Below are 20,540 nucleotides of genomic sequence, written 5' to 3' on the forward strand. Positions count from 1 at the left end.
GCCTCTTACAGCAGCAGTGCCATTTTAGTACTAAGCCACAAAGACACAGGCCACCTACATACATATAGGTAGGCTAGTTAATTTAAAAAAAAAAAAAAAAATGTTTGAAGGAGGCACGGCATGCGTGATTTACAACCTGCAGCGCAAGCGAATGTTTAGCTCTTCACTTGAAAACACACAGAAGCTGTAACAGGCAATTATTTTTCTAAAACATGACCAGAGGGAGCCAAGAACAATCAGCTTCGCAGTGCAACACTACAGCGTGCAGATCATCGACAGATTAGACTCGAGCCCTTTGAGTGCGATATTGAGACTCAGTTGATCTGATGGCACCTGTCTTGTTTCTCTCCGAGCACACACACACGCACACGCACACGAGCGAGGCATGTTTATGGTTAAGATTACTCATTACATCCTCTACTGTGGACAGTCCAATGAGGCTACAACACAGCTGACTTCAGTCCTGACGCTTTCAAAAAGTGGCGGCAGAGCATGAGAGAGGCTGTGAATAAGCCTCAGATATTTCTGGAATGTTAATGTTGGGCTTTGACCACAGCAGTCTTTTCTTCTGGCTTCTCTTTCTCTCACCGGACCATAAATGACAGCTAATAAATGACAGTGAAAACGTTAAGTAACCTTGAACATTTTCGCAAAGATTTTCAGTCCTGCCTTAGCGCTGAAGCAATTACACAACATTCGATGTACATGTCAAGTACAAAATACTTTGGAACCTTTGAATTTGAATGCCCTCACCCCAAATCCTTCTATCGCTGCCAGTACCGAAATAAATTATCTATTTACATTATTTATTTATGGGGTGCTTTCAAAATCTGAAGAATTTGGAGGTTGACCAGTGACCCGAAATGAACGTCAGAGCTTCGACTGTAATGTCAAGCGAGTGACATGTTTAGCGCACGTCACGGCTACGCTTATGGACAGAAAATGTGCTTCAACTACTTCTGCCATCTCCGAGGGCAAAAGCCGGTTTTGTGGAGCTACGGTCAATGTTCAAACAGTTTCCTCGCTGCATCTGCAAGCGTACAAAAAGCCACAGAGCGCACATTCACTACAGTGGCGCATTCATCTTTGTTGACACACGTTTCAATCTTAAAATGTGTAGGCCATTGACGCACATGGACACACACGCGCAAACATGACTGTATTTGCAGTGCGGGGTCAGCCTGTGCGTTGGGCTCGTAAATGGCCGGAGTGTAATGCACCTTGACCTTCTGTCTTTCTTTCAGATGCACCTAACGTACATTGCTGTCGCTCCTCATATATCACAGGGGCAAATGGCGCCCTTAACCCTGCTCCCTCCTGTCCTCTCTTTTGAAAAGCTGGGGGGGGGGGGATATTCAATTGACAGGCCCGCCGCTTTCCTCACTGAGCACAAGAGGGGAGGGGTAGTTCAGTGAGGGCAAAAGCTGCAATGAATAATTATGCCTCATAATGTGACCCGCTCTTATTTCCTTACCATTAAATGATAATTAATGTGAGGGACAGGGGGGCACTAAAGAGTCTGCCTTTCGCTTTCTCAAACAAAGGGTCCAAACCCTTCCTTTCTGCTCGCTATCAAAGCCAACACAGTTTATCTCTCTAAAAACATGCTCTTAGCTTATTTATGATGCCGGTGGTTCTGCTGGAGCAGAAGAAAGCACGACGTTCTGCTTCAGTCAGCAAAACTGGCTGGATCACTTTACGCAGCAGTTCCCCGCTTCCATCTCCTCGCTTGCTACTCAGCAGGGCAAACCAAGCACGAGTAGGAAATGCCTCCTAATTGATGTGTCCGTGGAAATCTGAGCAGCTGGAAATACAAGCAACAGGACACGGGCCTGCCTTGATATCATTTTTGTTTCCTTTAAATATGTGTGCGGACAATCTGTGATGAGCCAATCCTGATCCAAAACGTTTTCACACGAAGAGCTTTACTGATCTTGGCGCTCATTTGTGCAGGCTGAAAAGGGGCTGCTGGTATCCAGGAATGGGAAGTGCTTCAAGAACTGCGTCATGTTTACCCAGCTATTTCCTACACGGATATCTAAGATGTTAATGCACACCACTCACAGGGCAGGTTGGAAGCTGCATGGAAGCTTCAGTGAAAAAGAATAAGAGCCGCGGTGTGACCCGAAAGAGGGGAACATGAAAGGTGTAGTAGTTGCAATCGTGCAATGTAAACAGTAAACAGGAAGGCTGAATCCATACAAGCCCGAGCCCCGTTAACCTTCATCGTGATCCAGTCCAAAGATGCAAAAAGATTACACACCACCACAACAACCTCTTACCAATGATGAACTCCATTTTTATGGAAAAATAAACAACGTGAGACAAAAGCCCAGAGGGCGAGCGGTGCAAACGGCGCAAATCCAAGGAAGTGAAGGGCAAATGCTGTTCCACCTCTAGTTCAAGTGACATGTGCCACAACAGTATCCATGTATATTAACCTGTGCGAGACACACACACACGTACACAAAGGGCATGTATTTCATGGAGGATTCAAGAATGAAACACACACACACTAATAACCTTGAGCTGGAGTATCTACTAATGCTGTGGCCTTATGGGAAAGTATGGGCTCTAAATAGACGGTCCATTTCTCAGCACTAGTATGTAAAAGCTCTATTTCAGCCCCCCAATGTTGTCATTAATTATTTATCCTAGCAGAGTGGCAGATCACGCCAAGGTGAGAACCATTACAAAATCCAAATCATGTGTCTTCCCTTCACGCCGCACACAACAATGGTCTGTTTTTAAAAGGGCTTATCTACAAGTGTTCCTTTAATCAGCACACGGTAGAACTGCAGAAATCCCTCAACAACCCGGTCCCAGAGGAATACCTTTCTGTGAAGCCTTATCAGGAAAGGGATCTCCTTCAGCAACAACATGCCGAGCGTTTGAGGATGAAAAGCCCGGCTGGTACTACAACTCCTCCCTCGTTATGATGTCCTCTCCAATGATCTCTGAACAAAGGCCCCCGTTTGGACGAGGAGTTATGTTGTGTATCCTATTGCTTTCAATCCTCTTTGTTAGCTTTGTTATGCTAGCAAGATAAGCCTCTGTGGTGGGGTGGCGGGGTGCACCGGAGCAAGTGGTGTAATGCGCGAGCACCAAGAGGCGGGGGGGTGGGCAGGTGGGGTGGGGGCCTGGGGGGACCGTGGCCAGTCCAGATCTCCAGGACACAGGTGTCCGGTCTCGCCATGACTCACACTAACCCTGAGAAGCGCATGTTTGCAAACTGCACTGCTCATGAGTGGGTGTTAACATGATCTTTAGACTCGTTCCCAAAAACTGGAGTAAAATAACAGACCTCTACTCATTTGCCCGACTAATCAATTGCTAGTCCTGCGTAGATAAGCACACTGGAGTCTGTCGAATGGGTATTTTCAAAAAACTGTCAAGTCATTCACATTTCCTGTTTAAAATAATTGCCAGCACCATTGTGCCTTTTTCTTTCATTTGTTGAACTAATCGGCCGATGAGTCAAGCTGGTTGGATGCAGCTATTGTTATTCAGCCTTAGTTCACACCCCGCAGTGGAATCTCACGCCAGATCAGGGTTTTATCACTTCAAACTGTCCCATGTCAAGATGAAGTCAAGTGTGGCGCTTGGTGGAGCATGGCCACACATCACTGCCCCAACGTTAGACGTTGGCCTTCAGAAAGGCATGTGGGCAAACTGGCCTGCTTCAGACCCGGTCTTTGTCTAGCAAATGTAGTCATTCCACACGGTCATAGTCGTGTTACTGTTGGCCGGCTTTGTCATTTATGCAACTAGAGTCGCTCACTTAATCAAATCTGCAAAAACATTACAAGTTGTATTGTCTAAAGGTGAGAACAGTCAACCCCCACGCTTTCGCACTTGAGGAAACGCAAATTCACCCATTCGCATTTTTTTGTGTCAGAACGAAACCCACATTTATCAGCACTTCCCCTTCCCCTACCAGGGACTCACAATCTTCTATCTGAAGTTACAGTTGTTAAACATGACTTTCAGCTTGCTAGTCTATCTCGATCTTCTCACAGTTAACACACGCGCCAGCAACAGCAATAAGTTCATAAAACACACTTGAGCAATGAGCACTCAAATGAACAGAACAGCATATGGTTCCTTAAAGCCTCTCCTCCTACAGGAAGATAAAACATCAACACACAAAGGAACCTAGTTGCTGCAATATATATTTATCTCTAAATAGTCCATTCCACCTCTTTATACTGGTAGCCCGGTACTTGGAGAACAAGAATTTAAAAACCAGCTTCCTCTAGAATGTAGATTGTTTTCATTTTTTTTCTAACATGCTATTGAAGTGAGGAAGTGGAGACTGTGGGAGGCCATGACTTCACTCCATGGAAAAAGCAATGCAGAGACTGGTGAGAGAATGTGTCATTTGCTCTATGATGGTTCTGGGATTGAACTATTTTTAAAAACATTGCCATTTCATGTGAGATTATTTTTTTCAAGATTATCTTCACCTGTATATTGTAACAATCACAATCAGTAATTGAACCTGCATTACAATAAAGAGTATCATCATTGTTTTGGTCTTACGGCTTATGCTAAAATAAAGGCAAATGGACCATGAATTAATATGAAGGGCGGTTTATTTAACTACTTTGATGAGAGTTGTTGACGCTTTGACAAGCAGTCTTTTAAGCGTTCGTGATGAAGACTTGAGTGGTGTAAACGTAATTCAGTATGTCAGATAATCAGTCAATCAGATTCCAACGATAATGCTAACAAATCTGTTTCATGAAACAATATGTAAACATGTCGACTGCACTTGTTAAACACTGAACTCATCCAGCCACTATATTAATAAATGAAGAAAATATACAAAAAATGAAAAAGCCAACTAAAATGAAGCGTTTTTTATTTTTTTCAAATTGCAGCCTGCAATTGTATTAGATTGCAATGTCAATTTGAATATGATTAATTGCTCAGCCCTCTCCTGCACAGTACAGCAATGTTTAAAAACTAAGTGTATGAAATGCCTTTAAAGTGTTTAAGGAGTATTTGTTTACAGGCTAAACGTTTAATATTGGTAATTATTAACAATCTCCTACAACAAATGGCATCATCTTGGCGGCGGCGGTGGTAGGAGGGGGGGGGTCATTTATTTGCAGAAATCACAGCCTGGCTCTGTCTCTATCCCCAAGTAATGGGGGAGGGTGGGGGACTTCATTATATTCCGAAGCTTGTAAATGTGCCGCAAGCATGGGCAAAAACAAAACAAAAAATTGTAAAAAAAAAAAACGATAGAAAAGATGCAAGATCCCTAGATAAATGCATAAACATGAACAGAAACGAAAGACAGCAAATGCCTCTGGAGAGCAGATGAGTGGCAGAGTATTAGCCAGACACAGCGTCATTGTCTACTGTTTAGACTGGAGAGGTCATGCTCCAATAAGCACAATCAAACCATGTGAGCATCTGTTGCCTTTAACTCTCCCCTCTCTTTGTTTTATGGCGCACGGTCACAGTGAATGATTTACTCAAGCGCTCCCATTTTCCGCGTGTGGTTTACATGTTTTAAATGCGCATGTCAAGGCAAAGCTTGGCTATTTCCTTTTTCAAAAACTATAGCCACCAACGGAAACACGCTGGTGGTATCGACATAGTGATTTCAAATCTTTTCATTTCTTGTTTACATATTTGGATTGTGCAGTCACCGCTTCCTGAAAATTGCTCACCCCCTCCCCCAAAACGCACTCTCGCTCTCTCTGCTTGACAATCAACCCAATTAGATGAGCTTGTGAATGAACGCTAGCAATGCTGTAAGCACTCTTGCATACACACACACACATCAAGAAAAGCCATTAGCCTGTCTTTTTAGCATTAGAAAAAAAAACATTCGATGATTTGCCGGTTCAGAGAGAGATCAGCCCCTGACATGCAGCCTGGGGCAGCTCAGAGTGTCTACCTCATTATTTTTGCAGGAACAAGGCCACTGGTGATCCCTGTAAGGTGCTCTCATTATGACCGGGTCCACGGAACAGACTGCTATATGCCTTAATCATTCATTATTAGTGGTTAGAATATTGGCAGCCATCCAATTGATACAGTTCCATGATTCTAGCAAATCATTACTTTGAGATAGCGTTAACTGTTTTGCACCATTTCAGTTTAATTTGGGCAGCTAAAAGCACTAACTGACGTCCTGATGTGAAGAAGTTGAGCATGATTGTTTATAGCGGTTATGCAGCATAATTGCCGGTTAATTGTTATTGTTAGCACTACAGTGTCCAATTAGCCAGTTAGTAGGAATGTGTAACAAAAACAAACCAAATCGAACTGTAACATTTAAAAATTTACCGCCCTTGAATATATTGCACCACATGTATTGAGATACAATTTTTCAACTTCACGGAGATTTAAAATAAGCGTTACCTCACCCTGGTCAATGTAAACAAAAGTGCCTTAAAATAGCATTTGTCGCTTATGTGTTAAGTCTTATTTCCTTTTGCCTGTCATTTTGCTCAAGTGGAAACTAGAGGTAGTTTGGATGGAGTCTATCACTCCCACACAGCAACTGAATGTTGGATTTTTTGCAGGTACAAGTTGACAAGTGCAAACGAGTGACAAAGCCATTTATTGCGGCTTTGAGAAGAGTCTTCTAGATGTGAAATAGAAAGGAGGCTGCCGTCGTGTTTTCCAATTTACGTTGCCAGGGTGACAAATGAAAAGCAAAATCACCCTCACGCCTAATCAAATGGCAACAAGTCATTCTTTTCACAGTTTGGTCAAGCAATATATTTGTAACGGGTAACGGGTAGTGTGTGTTTGTGTGTGCATGTGTGTACGCACGTGTATCACGACTAAGGCAATGAGAGACTCACAGCAGTATGCGGATAATGTGCCAATAATCTTGCTCGGCGCAGCTGTTAAGTCCACCGCCAATAAAGACGGGTATCAAAAGAACCTTTTCGAAGGAGAGGTTAAATTACCAGTCCAGCAGACAAAGTCTAGACTGCGCAGTTTAAACAAACACACTCCATCCTGGAACGGCTACAAGCTAGTAAAGACAAAACTGTAATTGGACATTGATCTGTTGAAATCTTGGGATGAATAACTCATCTTAAGAGCAGCCAGGAGAAAGTGTGGGCCTTTCAGAGAGCTTTGTAATGATGGAAGAAATGACATCTCGAAATATGAGATTGAGAGCAAATGTGTGTGCGTGCTCTGAAAGGCTACATCCATTTTGTTTCCATCCCTAAGAGGTTACTTGTCATTTCCAAAAGACATCGCTAAATGAAAACAGCAATTAGCTTGCTTTTGATTATCTCCTTTAAAAAAAAAAAAGTCCCCCTTCCCTCAAGACAAAATAGAGCTACATCATTTCTATCAGCTTGGTTAAACACAAGCAAGATCAATGGCTAAATGTATCAGCAAATATTACCATTCGTTGCCTGGCGAGTAATCATTACGGGATGGCACAGATGCATTATTCATGGGCTAATGTATAATTCAGAGTTAACAGCAGATTCTATGCATAAATAAAGCGGTGATACATTTAAACGCATTAAATGTTTACTCGCTAAAATAGGATACGGATGCTCAGCGTGGACGCTTGCTTCCTCGCTGCGCTTATTTGATGATCATATTTTGTAACAATTGCTCAGGAATCAGGAGGTGGGTACAGGAAAGTGGAGAGTGTGGAAAAACATGTTTGTCGGAGAACCTCCCGAAGGGCGACTGGATGCTTCTTTGAGGGATTAAATTGCGGACAATTGGGAGCGCTCCATAAAAACACACATTAAAGTCTTAACGATAGCTGCTTTAGTGCCCTGACAATGAATATACTGTTGCTTTATCTCTCGTGATTGTAAAGTCAAGCCTGAGTGTTGACACCACAGAGCCGCTGTCAGATGGGATGTCAATAGGCAGGGACAAGGAGGCTCCGTACGACTGTGTTCAGGTAGCGCAGGTAGCCCCGTGGGGATCGCCATTCCACTTTATGACTGCGTACTGGCTTTAACAGAGCCAGATGTCTCTCTCTCTCTCTCTCCTTCTCGCTCGCTCGCTCACTCGCTCTCTCACACACACACGCACGCACACACTTAACATGTGTGAAAGTGCCCTCCGATGAGCTGAGCTGCTTCAAGGATGTGCGCACACAGAGGGGAGGAAAGAAGATAGGACCTGTTTTCAATTATGCCAATTTCTCACTCATTCGTGGCTCAGGGGATTTATGTTAATTAAACATATCGGCCTTTCCACTGTGCATACAACAAATTAGATGGAATTTTTTATGAACAATCAAAGCACAACGCCACTTCTTCATCATGCTCGAGTTCTGTATTCACCCGGCAGAAAGTAATGCCTCCTTAGCGCCCTTTCATGTGTGCTATATCAAATATGTGGCAAGTATGGACTTGGCTCACTGGAGAACCGCAACCTGCGAGGATTTACCATTGTGGTTTCAGTTCTTACCAAAATAACTGTGATTAGTGTTTGCTTCACAACAGAGCAGCTCTATGTTGCAGCAAAACACTACTCACATTCGTAAAAAGGCTTTTGAATAACCTCTCTCAGTGTATAGGTGATATCTGTAAAGTTACATGACACAAATGGACATGATAGCAGGGTCCAAGATGCCGCTGCGGCCAAGAACATTTAAAACTAGTCAAAACTGGTTTACTTCCTGATTGCTGTTGCGATGACGTTTAGCTGTAATCTGCTTTTCATTGCGGCGCGCTACCAAAATATACGGCTGTGTAAATGGAATTTCTCTTGAGACAATGACTAGAATACATTAACTCACCAGCCCAGCTGAAATGGATCGTTCACTTGTATAGCCAATGAATAAAAATGCTAGTTCAGCATTGACGTAAGTGGCAATTGTTATTTTTATTATCAATTATATCATGCACTGATGCACACCTTAACTGGACCCGTCTTTGGAGCTGCTATCGCTTTCAAATGTTTGTAACTGTCACGTAAACAAACTACCAAAATGAAAGCAATTCTTCATATGTTTTGTTTAGTTCCAAACAGTGGCGTGTAAAAGCCCTGAGTCCCTCATACAAGCATGTCTGGCTTCTTGTAGGGGGATGGCAATGATGGCAACAATGGCATGGAAGCCAAGGCTTCTCATTGATTTTCTGCCTCTCTTTATGATGAGGCAGCTCGTGCAAATCCTGCATTGTTGAGGTCAAAAGTGGGAGGGTGACAGGGGGTTATGTGTGTGTGCGTGTGTGTAACCAAGCAGCATTCACACAGCCAAACAGACGGGAGTAATTAAGAGATATTTATCTAACCAGTATATTACAAATGGTTTTAATTGTTCTGTTTTTTCCCCCGTGAGGCAAAGCATTTTTTTTCTCATTCACATCAACGACTACTGTAACAATTGGGTCATTTATATGTAATTGAAATATAGCCATCCAAGGTATTAACAAAATGAGGGGGGAAAAAAAGTAGATCCCAGAGGACCTTGGATATTAGAAAGAAAATGAGAGGCATGTCACCATTGCATCATTTACAACTCTTTCCTCTAATTCTTTGTGTATTACATCATTCGCGATGAGAAAAAAAAAATGAAGACAACCTCTAGATATTTTTCTTCTTCTTGTACCAGCCAGCAGCTGCCATCGTCCTGTCACAGGAAGGAAAAAGGGCCAGCGAACACAGTGTGGTGCAATCCCAGCAGGGCCATTGTGTGAACACATTCAATAATATTTTTCCAGTTCTCTGTCAAACATTCATCTGCCTCTAAGCGGCCCGTCTCCCCCTCTTTCTCTCCTGTCCATGCTCGGAAACAGTCTCTTTGATACAGATGTCAGATTCCTCAGAGGTGACATTCAAACATGTGCCAGTGTGTGAGTTGAATGTTTACCAGCTCCCTGCTATAAGTGCTGTTTGTGCAGCGCTGACTCACTCTGCTACTTCACCTCCCTTACTTTACATGAACACCCACCGCACCGAGAGGATTCAGACCAGGATCAAAGGGCACACCAGTGCTACATTTCAAACATAACATTAGAAAGTAATATAAGCGGTATAATGGTGTGGTTTTGCTCCTGCTATATTCTTAACAGGGAAGACCACTTCCTGTTTCAACCTGTCTGCAAGTCGTGAAACTAAATAGATAAGAGGAGACGGGAAGAATCTGTTTCAAATTGTAAGGAGGGAATGCATCTGCTCTTTGAGCCCATTCACACAACTATGAACAGAAGGGAGCCAATCTCCTGATTAAACATTTCATTTGCTCACCTACATTAGTGCCAATAGTTGAATAAAGCACAAGAGTTTTTGGAAAACACTCATTCAAGTATAAAGGTCTTTTTTTTGCAGCAAAAACAAATTGAGAGGCGGAACAATTGTTTTTTAATTGGGATTGGATAAAACAGGAACAAAGCGATCTGTGGTAACATCGTATCACTTGTGATACAGCCACTGTGCGTAAATTCTGAATAAATCAGATAATCCCAGCTATCGTGTCGAGCAGTTGCGCCATATTGACGATATGGGAAGAAAGTCTGATGAAACAATGTCAATGTGACGCGGTTCTAAGTCAGCCTCAGTCAAATGTTTAACCAGAACTGCACCTGGTGTTTATACAATGCCACACAGCTACATTCCTCTACGACTTTTATAACACAGGCTGCCCTTTACTAGTCAGACCGTTTTTGAGCGCTTAAACGTCCTTTACATTCAAATAACATGTCGTTATCTACAAAGCGAGCCCACACTGCGTCTCCTAACACCAGGAGATTAATCACATCTGAATCATTAAACGAGAGGTCGCTCATCTTCAGCGGTAGTGTGTGTGTGTGTGTGTGGGGGGAATACAAGAAGCCAGGCAGGCACGTTAGAGATTAGCGCCTCATAATTAGCAATGCAACATCTGAGTTGGGCGAAACATTCAACGAGGGGGGGAGAAATTGTTTTTACAATGGCAGCGAGTGGAGGCAATCACTACCCAGCTTGTTTTGAGTTATTTCTTCTTTGTGCTTATGTGGCCACAAGCCCTGCTGCGGCTATGACATCTGACTGCTGTCACATGAATCCTCACTATGACCAATTTTGATTCCAGTGCGTTCACACACAAACTTCTCGTTCTCATAGACTGGAAAACATTAGATAAGCTTCCTTTCAGACAAATAATTTGGTCTGCTTTCAAATCCTCATCTGCCCCCCTTAATACACACATCCCACCAACTAAGCGCCCACCCCCCAGCAACAGGCACAACCCCTCTTCTTTTCACCCCCACAGTGAGACCTGCATGTGCAGGGCCAGAGTTCATAGCCTCCGGGGTGCTGAAGGGGGAAGTCAAGTTAATCTGGTGGCCCTTCAACAGTTTTCAAATGGTACACACCATTTACAGGCACAGTCCTTTCATAACAGTCACCGACTTTCTATTATGACAGTTGCAATCCCACAGCTAAATCGGTTAAACTTGGGGAAATCCCGCTCTAGTATTGGAACTGTGGAAAGAGATACTTACTTGTGGTTTTCCCCCCCTTGCAAAAGCATCCTCTGATCAGAACTGCAGCCAAGTTTTACAACTGAAACCAACTTTCATTTTACTCACAACAGATCATGTCACACACGCACTCGCTGCACCCGTAATAAAGACAATAACTTAGGTGCGGGATTTAAATGCCACTTGGATTTAGTCATCGGATAGTTCTCATTCCACACACACGCTGGCGGCCCACCTCCTTCAGAAGCACCCCCCCCCCCCCACACACACACACACACACACACACACACATACACACACACAAAACCAACGTTCAACTACTCACCCGCCAGTCTGCTGATTCTTGAAGAGTCTCGGTGCAAACAAGTTCTTTAAATCCTCGCCCGGGATGACCCAACCAACTCGCCGCACCAAATCCAGACACACGCACAAAGCAGACTTTTTTTTTTTTTATCCCTTACATTAATAAATCCCCACTGGCCATGAGCAAAGGGAGCTGAGGCGAGCGGCACTTGTTTCAACAAAAGACAGCTTCACCTCGCTCCTACGTCCGAAGGCAACGAGGCGAGCTGGGCTGAGACGAGCGAGAGCGGGGTTCGGCGGCACCTCCTCCCCCCCAGCCCGGTTCGAAGTATTCCGACTCGCTCTTTCATCGACGACGAGAAGGGGGCGGGGGGGAACAAAAAGTAACCCGTAGCTGCTGGTTGCTTGGGGTGCGAGAGGAAAGCGGTGAGTTCGCCGTTTACAGGCTCCGCTTCCTTTTTTTCCACACACACTCTTACATGCACACACGCCCCCCTCCCCCCCTCCTTCTCCCTCCTCTCGTGCTTCACTTCTTTATGCGCGCGCACACGCGCGCAAACACACACACAGTCCTTATACCCCCCCCCCCCCCCTTCCTCCCCCCTCAGCTGTTCAACAGACGCATACACATGGCTGACCTAGTCTTCGCTTAGACACAATCACCTTTCAACTCAACACGAGACACAAAAAGAGAGTGGAGCGGATTTAAAATAATTCTCATGGGCAAGACGGTGGTAAGTGGTAGGTTGATTGAGGGGTTTTAGGCACCGCGCATGCGCGTTTGCATTAATGGGAAGTACGGTGGCCCACAAGGGAAGGTTTGTGGAGGTCACGCCTGTGTTTTACGCCAGGAATTTGTATGGCAGAAACTATTGAATTCAAATTCATTTGTCTCAAATATTGAAACCAAGAAATGTAGCCGGCCCATACACGTTAGTGAGTCAAGCGTTTTCATTGTTAATTTTACGTTTCAAAGTTGAAACGGATATTCTTGGTATCAAAAACTGTAGAATTTTTTTAAATCTTGCGAACTGAGATACCCTCTACATCTCTTGAATGCAATTAATTCAGGCAGGCTGGACCCACAGGCTGGTTCACTCTGTAGTTGGTCCTGGGCCACATGTGGCTCACGGGACGCAAAGTGAATAGTTTTGCTGTATGGAGTAACAAAATCATCACAGAACATGCCCGGGGGAAAACATATTTTTGGCCTTTATTGTTCCACCATGGGAAGTTTTTAATGCTGCTGTAATGTTTGACAAACTTCCAGGCAATCATATTGTGAAATCACACCACCAGTAGATAAAGAGTGATAGATACACTGTGAGTTGTAAACTCTTAATTTGGTCAGTTGATCAAGAGGCGACAGAAGCCACTAAAGGAAAAATATATAGATAGATATTAAATATTTTGATCAAAGGCTCTATATTAACTATAGGTGTGGAGGTGAGTGACAATAAATGTTTGCATATCCACTATGTGCCCTGCAATTATCTTGTGATTAATTCAGGGTTCCCCCTTCACTCACAGTAAGTCAGCTGGGATAGGCTCCACTTACGTGTGACCCTAGTGAGGATGAGCAGAAAATGGTTGGATGAGATCAACTTGAAACAATATTTTGTCATCATGTATAAGCTGATGTTGATTGACTTAGACAATGGCCAAATAAAGGCACGCACAGGTAATGTTCAAAATTTTATTTTTAATTCTATTTTGCATTTCACTAAGGAGTGAATTATGTGGTCTGCTATGTAGAAATAAGATAAAGAAGATTAGGGAGTAGGGAATGAGTGAACGATTGTGAACACGGCGCTCGTCAACACTCGGATCACATCACCTCTCAACTTGACACCACTCAAACCAAAATATGTTGAAACCAAATCGTGGAGCAGATTTAAAATAATAACCAAGGGCAAGACAATGGCAGTTTGATTGATGGCGCAAGAGGAGGGGGACGACATTGGCACCGTACATGCATGTTTGCATAGGCTGGTCAACGAGATCTGCTTTGCGGGATTTGAAGTGAAATATATTTTTTCATATAGACGATAGACTGTAAATTCAAGTACAATGAATAAATACATAAATAAATCTACGTCTGACCTGGCCTATCAGTTTGTTTTAAAAATAAAATGTGCACAAATGTTCCCCCACCCCTGTTTGAGTGGGAAGATACGCCGGCAGCGAGAAGCAAATGGATGCTGTTCAGGCTTGGAGAGCTCATTTGCATTTTGGGATAATGAATTAATTAGTTACCCTGCCCATTAAAAAATGGGCAGGGAGAATCACGTGATTAGTCCATTTACAATATTACAAATGGTCCCATTGTAACAATTACAGAGCGCCTCTCGTCAAATGTATTCACGGGGATTTTAGTGCTAAAATGACAATTTGCTTTGTCTCCACAAAAACAGCTCAATCCAATCCAGCCCTACCCAAGTGTTGGTAAAACAGCAGGGCTGCGCTAAGTTATGAAACAACAGCAGTATTTCCATTTCATTGAGCAGGTGGTTTGACACATTTTCATTGTCTAAAACACGATATTGGATCACTGTCAGAATCCAATTAACCAAAGCAAATAGTCAGCGCGATGGGCTCTTTTTGCACAGAAGCCAAACATGAGCAGGAGAGACAGGCAGTGGGGATCAATAGAAATTGAGTTGAAGGTGGTGTGTTCTCATGTGTGCGTGTCTGTGTGTGTGTGTGCATTGGGGGGGGGGGGGGGTCCTTCATTGTCCTACAAAGCATGTGCGCCGTCTCCTTTTCAATAGAGGCAAGGGGGCGGGGGTGGTGGTGGTTTCTCTTATATGCAACCTCTTCCAGCTCTACCCGCCGCTCTGGTGGTAAGTCATACTTCCCTTCTACATTCTACATTCTACATATTTCGTTCATTTGGAAAAACACCACTTACGGTTCTCAAATGAAACAGGCCATGTTTTGTTTAACAGAGATCAAGCGCTTTTGGAACTTGTAGTCGAGCCAATGCAATTGAACACCTCCTGTACATACATTTGGAAAATGTCCTCTCATCTATCTATCCTTTCTGTGCACCGCTTTCCCAGGTTAGGGTTGCAGGCAACGCGACGTGTCCCAGGTGACTTAGTGTCAAAAACGGACTACACCTTGGACTGGTCTAGAGTCAAGCACGGGACAAATGTGAAGACAGAAAAGGTTTACACTCAACCCACGCTGTCTGCATGGAGTCAGGCGAATGAACCCGTCACACAATCATGACACAAACGTATTTCGTTTCAGTAATAATAATGCTGTTGACAGTCATTATTTTTTTTCACCTATTTTAAATAAGAAAGATTATTAAATTAATTAAAGCTCAAATTTAAATAAAACCAAAATTAAAATTAATTTAATCAATTTAATTAAAGTTAAAAATTAAATAAAACAACTAACAAGAGGGGAAAAAAGTCTGGTAGCTTCGGTCAAATTTGACCATTTCTTTTGCTTTGCACTCTTTGAGTCACTTCCTAACAAAGAAACACACGTTCTCTATGCTACTCTGTTGGGCTCAATTCCATAGTTGAATCACTGCATGCACAGACAGGATGTTGTTACACAATGACACACCATCTAATAAAATCTCTCTCTTCACAGCAGCACTTACACTAAGCTAATCTAAAACGCGACGCTACCTAACACTGGGTGGTGCCGGCCGGCTCATCTTTACGTTGGCCCGGGAGAGGAGAAGGAGCGGCAAAAAATCCTCCGACACGGCTTTGCTGAGCAAAGCTGGATATGGGCTGACGGGCGCCAGTTCCCCTCCCCTGGTGGATGAGATCCCATTATCGGGCCCACGAGAACTCCACCTCCAGGATTTCACAGCCCCTCTGTTTATCACAAGGCTCTGTCAAGTTGGGCACCATTAACCGATAATGAAAGGAGACAACCGGTGCAGTTACAAGCGAAGCAGTCCCACATTCTACAGGCCTAAGCATGTATCTGAGAAGCTGACTGTGTCTATTCATTTCTATTCAATTTTCAAACAATCCATCACAATCCCTTTTTGCCTCCCATGAGCACCTCCTCCTACACTACTTTCAATCCAGGCGGCACCAAAAAATGCTCAACATGATTACATCATGTTTTTAACATTTGGCTGCTCCACAATTCTCCAAATTGAGCTGGTGCCTTTATCATCATATCACCGTTGATAAAATATATTGGAACATAAGCTATCGATAAGATACCGTCATATCTCCGTTGATGAAACATATTGAAACATGAGCTACTCTGATTTATTCAGTTACTGATCAAAGGCCAAAAATGCATTCCCCTCCCACCTCGGTTACATTACTTCATAGAAATCTGTCCCCACTTGCACTCATTAAAAATAAATACTTAACAAAAGCTGTGGCGGGCACAATCAACACACACAGGCACACGCACTGTTTGTTTTAGCCTGATCGCACAACAACCCACTCAGAGGCCAAGCAAGACCTCAGAAACACAAATAAGTGAGCCCATAGTCGAAACAAGAGGGGGGGAAAAAAAACAGACATGGATGAGTGAGCCAAGCTTGAGAGAAACCTCAGAGGCCCCGGTCTCTTAAGTACTCCTATCTTGTAACTTCATTTAATACATTCACCAGGGATGAGCCAACAAGTTAGGGGGGGGGGGGGGTGCTTTGACTAAAAGGAACAGACTTGTAAACTGAGCGCAAGGTTTGCTTTATGGCGGAAGGTGGTGCACTTGAGGAGGACTTTAACACATGACTAAATCTTTGCAATGTAACAATGACGCCGGAACATAATACGCATGCGAGGGCAATTTCACCATTGGACAGAGTGACTTGCTTACATTAGAAAGTTAAAGAGAGCTTTTCCAGATGGAGCTCTTAAAGCAGACTATCTCAACCGCACATATTCTACCCTTAAAGAACAAAGGCCGTGTGACTGCTTCAACTTACAGTTTTCAATCCGTCCTCGGCAAGCATTTTAAAAAAGGCCCTGGTAGTCCTTGTGGATCGAGAATTAAATGAGGAAAATAGGATCTTACGCCACTAATTAAAACACTGATCGCCTCAGGGTAGTTGAGAAAAGGGGAAACAGTTAAAACAAAAAACGCTTTCCAATCTCCTTGAAACTCAAGGAAATTACACAACTAACTATGGCAGTGTCATGGGCATGGATATGCGAGTATGTCCTAGTGGTCTTATCGAGGGGGAGACAAAAGACTGAGCGATAATCAAGATGTCCACTGGAAGGCATCCGGAGAGACAGCGTATAACCATGACAGAATGTTAATTTATGAGCATTAGCAGTGAAATGGCAAGTAAAGCCAAGGAACGGTATTTCCCTTCAGGCGATCAGCGCGAGGTCTCGGCTCACACACGTATCTTGTTTACAAAGCTATTCACACTCCCATTTGGCAGTCTTGCAAACACTAAGGGAAAGAAAGACACTCGCAAAATACATATGTCTCGTCTGTGCTGAGTTACTCATGAGAGGGAAAGTCGATCACAAGAGCCATTTTGGTGAATGCGAATGATGGTAAGTCTTATTCCATATGGATGCAGTTCAGAAGAGGGACGACTCACGTTTGTACTTTTTTTCCCTCCTACGTCGCCAGTAGTAAACATAATCTTACATGGACACGACAGTCAACCCAACATAACAAAACACAAATTGAAAACTGTGCTTTACATTGAAATATTTTACTATCGGCGAATTGTTATTGTTTTGGAAAAAAAATCAACTGCCGTAAATGCTATAAGAATATGCCATGGGTGTTCTGGAACGTATGATTTACGTATCCCCCCGCAATGGTGGTGGGATATAGTGTACTACATATTGAAATGTTTTGGATCAAAGTTTGTGGGACAGTTGTGGTTTAAACTATCAATTTAGGCAATTCTCAACATTTTTTTTTACATTCACAGCAACAAGAAAGCGGCCAATACCGCAAAAAAAGGGGATCACTTCCTTTACCGAATTTCAACACAATAATATTTTTGTACTATTAATAAAAGACCAACTAAATAATAATAATAACTAAATGCTTTGAGAATATATGCATTGCAATACTGTACCCACATAAAACACCATAACATCAAATAATTTGAAGATGAAAACTTTATAAAACCTTTCAGATACTTTTGTTCACAGAGCGTCTTTACACATCCTGCTTTTTGCACAGGCTTTCTATGTTCTCACATGGACAGTCCGTGTGTCTGATTCTGCAAGCAACACTGGACCCCATTCATTGGAATAAAAAGGAGCAGTTCAGGTCACCAAGTCTACACACACAACAGTCTGTAAGGAATGGACTGTGTATTTCAGAGAGCGAGAGAGAGAGAGAGAGAGAGAGAGAGAGAGAGAGAGAGAGAGAGAGAGAGAGAGAGAGAGAGAGAGAGAGAGAGAGAGAGAGAGAGAGAAAAATCCTTTTGTGGACTATATAAAACAACCAAACAATACATGGGCCTGACACTTAACCAGGAGTGGATTAGTGCTGGCTGAAACGGTGTTGGGGTGTCACGTGAGCGTAGCAATCTAGTGCAAGATCAGGGAAGCAACAAAGAAAAAGGGTGGTTGTGTAGTGTGTTTCCTGCATGGTGCAAGCTCATCCTGCTCAGTTTGCTCGTGAGCCTCTCTACACTGCCACCCTATGGACAAAGAGTACACCTGCAGCCTCGTGGCAGCGCAAAGAAAAAGAATGGAAAAAAAAAGGGCAGGGGTGTGTAGAGATTACCTACCAATCACAACATTACGACCACTTGTCCAATATGAGATCCCATCCAACTACTCTCCCTTCGCAAAGATAATGTTTATCTTTGATTGACATTGGCAGAAGAATGTTCCACAAATTTTGTTTTGCGGTTGACGTTTGCAATGAAAGATGTCTTACGACTTGGCTACAAAACTATATTACGAGCTTTCAGTATCACGTAGGACACCACCAAATAGTTCAATTGACATTTAGCCAAATTAAACCCTTTTTAACCATTTTAATCAGAAATGAACATTACTCTGTCTATAAAGCCAAAACATCTGTTAGATATATTGTGCTTGCTTGCTTGCTTGCTTCCATCCATCCATCCATCCATCCATCCATCCATCCATCCATCCATCCATCCATCCATCCATCCATCCATCCATCCACTCATCCATCCATCCATCCACCAACCCACGCACCCATCCCAATCCATCCAACCGTCCGTCCGTCCGTCCGTCCGTCCGTCCGTCCGTCCGTCCATCCATCCATCCATCCATCCATCCATCCATCCATCCATCCATCCATCCATCCATCAGGGGTCACGGCTGGAACCTACCCCAGCGGTCATCGAGCAGTAGGCGGGGTACACCCTGAACTGGTTGCCAGCCAATCGCAGGGCACACAAAGACAAACAACCATACACACTCACAATCACACCTAAGGACAATTTCGAGTAGTTTTTAGAATGTGGGCGTGAACCCACGCAGGCACGATGAGAACATGCAATCTCATAATGTTCTTGCTGGTCAAAGTGTAACAGTATACTTGAATGACTCCCAAGCCAGCAGTACTTATTTCAAAATCAATTATTCCATGCCAGTCATACTCAGCTGCTCATAGCATGAGTGATTCGGCTCTAGAGTTTACAGATAGTGGTAAGTGGAATATGCACAGCTTTTATAGGTTAGAGGAACAGGATTTCAAATCATTCAAGACCCTTTTACTAGCTCATGTGCCCCCCCCCCCAACACCATCTGGCATGACAAATAACAGACAGAAGTAATCTGGAAGGCGAGTGTGCAGTCAGTGTGTCAGCAAGGAGAAACTAATGTGTTATTCGGAGTGACGGCACAAAGGCAGCTCTCTTTGAAGCCCGCGTTACCAGATAAAACTATTTTTCGGAGGAGCGATCATGTAAAATTTGTCTGAGCAGACAGTTTGGATATCAGTGCCGAGGTCAAGAGGAGCCACTTAGCTGTGCTTTGGCCCTCCAACCCCTGCAGTGTTCAAAATAACCACTCCGCTGTGGGAGAACAAACCCCCTCACCCAAAAAAATTGCCAGGCAGCAGCTCTGCGAGAAATGACAAATCTATTCCCTCGGGAATGCTTTTTTCTAAGCTGCAAAACAGAGGGAAGGGTGAAAGGTAGGACATTGCAAAGCTTGTTCATTAGCCAGACTACAGTGAACCCCAAGCTTATTTGTAGTCCACCATTAACCCATTTTATTTTCTGTGGAACAGTCAGCTATTTGCTAGAACTTTACTTATTTGCTGCTCTCACATAATTTTGTGCTAGTACTTAACACACCAAGAAATGTAGAAAAACAAGAAAGTTAATGATTAAGTGTCCATCTTTAGTCTTGAAATGTGTTTTCAAATTCAAAGCACATTATGTTCACCATCATTTGTGATAAGCCTCCTTTTAGGACTTACACTTTGGACTAAATAAATGGAACATATATGCATTATACACACACAAACACACAAACACACACACACACACTAGAGATATCCTGCAGGTATGTTTTGACATTATGTTATTCTGAAATGGTGAAGCGGAAACTGCAAATTGCTTGTGCGGATGAACATATTTTGCATGATGCATGAAGAATTTAACATTTACTGTGTGTTTGTGTGCGTGAGTGAGCAAGAAAGGAGGGAAGAGAGTTTGAGAGGGATAGATGGGGAAGATAGAGTAACAGTGTTGAGGCACGCAGTAACCTAACATGCTGCATGCTAACAGTCAATGTAATAGGAGCAGCGGGGAATAGACAGAAGAGGCTTGGCGCAGCGTGAGCTCCTTAAATCAGCACACAGAATATAGAGGACGGATGGAGGAGAAAGACGGATGCCACGGGAAGTGAGAGAGAG

At 43.3% G+C, this 20,540-nt stretch overlaps 1 protein-coding gene and 1 long non-coding RNA gene across 6 annotated transcripts in view; one reads left to right on the plus strand and one right to left on the minus strand.

Moving 5' to 3' along the window:
* Nucleotides 1-20,540, minus strand: part of rerea (arginine-glutamic acid dipeptide (RE) repeats a) — a 117,929-nt gene that overhangs the window by 63,732 nt on the left and 33,657 nt on the right. Inside the window, exon 1 of one of the 5 annotated variants that reach the window (XM_049755381.2) lies at nucleotides 11,746-12,166. The exons of 2 other annotated variants lie outside the window; for them this stretch is intronic. The gene's annotated coding sequence lies outside the window, so the exon portion shown is untranslated. Of the gene's footprint in view, nucleotides 1-11,441; nucleotides 11,580-11,745; nucleotides 12,167-20,540 lie in introns of those variants that run through there. 2 more of the 5 variants (XM_049755385.2, XM_049755382.2) reach the window with 2 other exon arrangements.
* On the plus strand, nucleotides 12,278-19,428 carry LOC125989250 (uncharacterized). Its single transcript, XR_007488634.2, has 3 exons — nucleotides 12,278-14,566; nucleotides 14,786-14,894; nucleotides 15,333-19,428. It is a non-coding gene; the product is annotated as an uncharacterized lncRNA (long non-coding RNA).

The sequence above is a fragment of the Syngnathus scovelli genome, chromosome 2, assembly GCF_024217435.2.
Source record: "Syngnathus scovelli strain Florida chromosome 2, RoL_Ssco_1.2, whole genome shotgun sequence".
In the NCBI taxonomy this organism is placed as follows: Eukaryota; Metazoa; Chordata; class Actinopteri; order Syngnathiformes; family Syngnathidae; genus Syngnathus; species Syngnathus scovelli.